This window comes from Cyprinus carpio, chromosome B22 (genome assembly GCF_018340385.1).
Source record: "Cyprinus carpio isolate SPL01 chromosome B22, ASM1834038v1, whole genome shotgun sequence".
Classification (NCBI taxonomy): Eukaryota; Metazoa; Chordata; class Actinopteri; order Cypriniformes; family Cyprinidae; genus Cyprinus; species Cyprinus carpio.
This window is the reverse complement of record NC_056618.1, coordinates 30,009,021-30,013,870: the sequence shown is the minus strand read 5'-3', so window position 1 is coordinate 30,013,870 and position 4,850 is coordinate 30,009,021. Positions and strand designations below refer to the sequence as shown.

Here is a 4,850-nt window from a genome sequence, read left to right as displayed (position 1 = left end):
TATTGGTGTTGCTTAATGGAAAGTATGATGTAAATGTAAACACGAGCTGCTGTACAAATTTAACCTCCAAACACAAGCGCTGCAAGCCATGATCCTTTCTTCTAGATTCAAAAACAGTGGGCATTATGATAGTTTTGGTAAGAGTAGATTAGGATGAGCAGAGTGGAAAGGAACATGAAAATGGTTTTGGTTATTCAAAGTTCTTAAGCTTTTGATTTACATAAGTTGAGCACAGATGTAAGCTAGAGAGCACAACTTTTACTGATCTGTTCACATATTCTAAAATACACTCATTTACAGGATCAACAAATGTTCAACAATACCATGTTTTACTACTTTGTCAATATGATTAAAGTCAACTTTTGCTTTTAACAAAAATGTAGGTCTATAAAATGGAGTGAAACAAAATGTAATTTCACTGTCCCCTCTTTACCGTGTAAAATTGCGTACAGAACAAATATATATCTTGACATAATGTTAATAAATACATAACCAATTATTGTAAACTCACAAGTTAGGAACCAGTAAAACAGGGTTTGGGGTTTCTTTTCTTTGTTTCTTTCTGTTTCTGTCTACGTTTTTGCAGCTTTTCTTTAAGTGCTAAATATCAACTACACTAATCATATTAAACCGTGTCAGAAAAGAATCACCAAAGCCTTCCTCTGTAAAGCACACATCCAGCTAGTCAATGCTAAACTGAATAATAATAATCATCATCATCCTCCTCAATGGCATCAGAGTCCTTCATGGCTCTGTCTCTGCACCTGTTCAATTTGTATGTTTCCATTAGTCCAACAGCAACCACCAAGACAAAATAATGCAGAACAACCAAATGAACACAAATGACACTCATGTCTATCTAGCTCCACTTCCAAATGTCTACTGCATAGCCACATATTCCAATGTATTGATAAATTTAGCAATTGTATTTTTGTAAACATTTGTATTTTCCTTCAGTTAAAGAAAAAAGAAATCAGAAGTCACTGAAGTTTTATTGGGTTCGAAGAACAATGAAATACAATAAAGACCTCAGAATATTTTATACATCCACTGATGTCATTTTGCTAATACTTCTGTGTGTTTAATGTCTTTGTAAATGACTTGCATGTCAGTGATCTGAGCTTTTATTGTTCTTTCTGTCATATGTGCCCTTTCAGGTTTGTGCGTGTTTGGTTTTCTATTTTAAGCATTATAGCGTTGTGTGTTTTCCAGCCACTAAACCATGTTTAGTATCATGGGTGGGAAAAATATTTGCTTTACATTGTACAGCTAAGCTTTTCGAAATGCAGCTGTCAGTGAATTGATCTCATATTTACTGAGTATTACTGACCGTCTCTGTTTGTGAAAGGATGTGTTCAGAGAGTTTATGGATGTGAAGTCATTGTTAGTTGATTCTTTATGAGAAATAGATGAGTAAATGAATGCTGATTGGCTGTTATGAAACAGTAAGTAGTGTTTCTCATGAAACCGAGTGCTGAACATCAGCATTACGCTTATTTTCCTTTATTAAACCACATAAAACAGTTCTGATATCCAGTTCTTGTGTTAAGTTTAATTATGATTCATACTGTGTTTTCGGTCGCAGCTTCAGCTCTTCCAACCTTGGTGTAATACCATATAAATTAACTATTTTTTTTTTTTTTTTTTTTTTTTTACTCTGCTGATTTATTAACAGAGGACAGCATTTTTCTGTTTGACTAAGAGACTAAGCTGATCAAAAAAACTGTTTTCACATATGAAGGATAATAATTGCACTTTGTCTTGAACTAAAGCAGCAACAGTAGCCACATGACACCAGAGCACATGACCAATCAGATCACACCTTTAGGACTTTCCTTAAAACTCTTTGGCATGTTACAAATCTTGAACATTTAAAACTCAATTTTCTGACCTAAACCATTCAATTACTGAACACACTCAATGTCTGTCAGAAATCCAACAGAAATTGAAAGCATGTGTGTATTACTTTGTGCAGAGGTGGGTAGTAACGAGTTACATTTAACTAAAAACTAATACTTTTGGAGTATATTTCAAGATATATTTACTTTTACTCTTACTTAAGTAAATGTTGGGGGGGGGGGTTCTGTACTTCGTTAACATCATTTCTGTCTAGGAGAAATATTTAAGATCTCACTTTTTTTCTTTCCTATGGGCAGTTATGACTCTAAAAAGTCCAAAAATGTCAGCAATGACTTCTCGTAAGTGATTGCTTCTTGATATCTAAGCTCAGATAGTAAAGGCAAGACGTCAGTGTGCTAACAATTCCATCTAATATAACATATCTACAAAAAAAAAAAAACACAATCAAACAGATCAAAAAACGACACAAGTTACTATTACTTTTTATTATGTAAATAAATTGACTTTTCAGTTAAAAGTCCAGTACAAAGGTTACTATAGAACAATAAGGATATGTTGTAACATGCAGTTGGAAACTCCCCATAACAATAACTTCTCTGTCCTGGCAGCTTATCATAGTCACATGATTGTTGAGCAATGGAATGTTGTTCGATACTGCACTGCTTCTACATTTGTAAGGTTGTATAGGTAAGGTTTAAATTTGCCAGTCTTTTTATTTTTATTTTTTTTGTTTTTAAAGTCAGTTTTAGACCACCACAGTTAAAACGACATTTAAATACAGTTTTAAATGATTTCACCGTACAAGGCACATCTGTATTATATCTTCATAAATCCATGGGCCATAACATGAAATAGCCATGTTTTCCAGATTAATTCCTCCTTACATGTACAAAGCTGATTAATGCATATTTATGTATTGGGTCTGAACCACATTTGACTCTTATTGCAATTCATAAAGCAGTTCTTGACTAATAAACAGTGTTTATTGTAGCAAACACTTCCTGGACTAAATTTCGAGAACCTGTTCACCCACAATGTTTCTCTTTCTTTGAAATGACTCATTTCTAAAGAAAGGAAACTTAAGTAGAAGGCTTGTCAGGGCATATTTCAGTGGTTAGCGTGCAGCTATCTTACCTGTAAAGCATTCTTTCACTTTTACTTAATGCTGAAAATAGGGTTGGGCCCATACATGCTTGCGATGCCAATTGGATAGACATGCCCCATAGCTGAAATGGGTGTTACGTTCTACCTGACAAAAGAAGTCTGTTCCTGTCTTTCCACATTTACATTGTCAGAAGCTGCTGTCTTCAAAACAGGTGTAAATGAGATCTAACGATCCAGCTAGGGAATCAACCTTCCACATCATTTTCAGACTGCAGAGCTGATCCAACTGAGGAAATATGAATAGCTTAATGTTTCCAAGACTTGCATCTCTTTCTTTATCATTACTCATCTTCACAAATGGTAAGATTAGATTTTATAGCTTAGTCCTTTTTTTCAATTTAAGAGCCGCGTGCACTGATCAGTCTGCTAGTTGGTGGATTTAAGCTAACTTGTGATCTAGGATTCAAAACATGAGCTGAAGTGTGTGTGTATGTGTGTGTGTGCGCGCACGATTTGTAATGAGAGAAATTCAGGTTCTGGATTCTTTATTTTCGCAGCCATGATGGTGCATTTACAAAGCTGTATTTCACAGATTCTCATATGCACTGTGACATGCTTTGGGAAATATATAATTTGAGTCTTGTAGACTTGCATTGTATGGACAAACACAACTGAAAAGTACTTTAGAATATTGTCTTTTTTTTTCAGAGAAGATGGAAATTCTTGGAATGACCCGAGGGTTTGTTAATGATGACACATGAAAGAACTATCAGTTTAAAATGCAAACAACAGAACAGTGGAGCAGGTTTTCTGGTCCTTTCAGAAAACCTGCTCTAGGTTGTCATTATCCTCGGAGGTTGTAACTACATGCACTGTTCTACACTGGGGGAAAAAATATATATATATATTTTTGATGTTGTAAATAAAAGAAATACAAAACTTTTTACAAAAATTTTCTCAAAGGTTTTGCAGCATACTTACATCAAATTACACTAATTTCTACTTCCATATTTTCTATTAATTTTCTCAAAGGTTTTGCAGCATACTGACATCCTAGAACACTAATTTTTATTTCCATAGCATGTCTTTATCCTTTAATTGAAACATTATGTGTGATCAGGGATGGCTAAAGTAGTTAGTATAATTTGACAATTATGGAGAGTATAGTGTGAGTAAAAACATTATAAATCCTTGCGCACACACACAAACAGACAATAGTTTTATCATTACTGTCATGTCAATGTTAATTATGTAATCATACACCTGGAAACCATTGTTGTTGTTTTTTACTAGGTGTGTTTGGTGTTGAGACAGAGGATGTGTCTGTGATGGAGGGAGATTCTGTCACACTACACACAGGTGTTGTAAAACAGAAAGATGATCTGATAGTATGGTATTATGGACCTGAAAATACTCTAGTTGCCCAAATCAATGGAAAGGCCAGTAAAACCATGATAGCTGATAGAGTTGTTGACAGAGTGAAGGTGGATACTCAGACTGGATCTCTCAACTTCACAAACATCAGAAGCACAGACTCTGGACTTTATAATCTTAAGATCAGCAGCAACAATAGGGTTTCATACAAGATTTTCATTGTTACAGTCTATGCCTAAAAACACAACAAAAATGAACTTGATACATTACAAATGTATGAATGAATAAGAATACAAACAAAACAAACAACACTAAAAAAAAAACAACAAAAGAAAAATAAAATTAAAACAATCATAGAACATTAAATTAATAAAAAATACATTAACATTCGTTTTTGATGAATTTTTCCTTTTAGAATAAAGTACATTTAGAAGACACTGTAAGAATACATTAGACTTTGTTTTCCTATATCTTCCTGCAGTCTAATAATAAAAAAAAAAAAAGATAAACAT

At 33.7% G+C, this 4,850-nt stretch overlaps 1 long non-coding RNA gene across 1 annotated transcript; it reads left to right on the top strand.

Moving 5' to 3' along the window:
• The first annotated feature begins 2,340 nt into the window (after window positions 1-2,340).
• LOC109095229 lies at window positions 2,341-4,370 on the top strand. The gene is made up of 2 exons (XR_006157905.1): window positions 2,341-3,324; window positions 4,258-4,370. It is a non-coding gene; the product is annotated as an uncharacterized LOC109095229 (long non-coding RNA).
• Window positions 4,371-4,850: the final 480 nt, after the last annotated feature.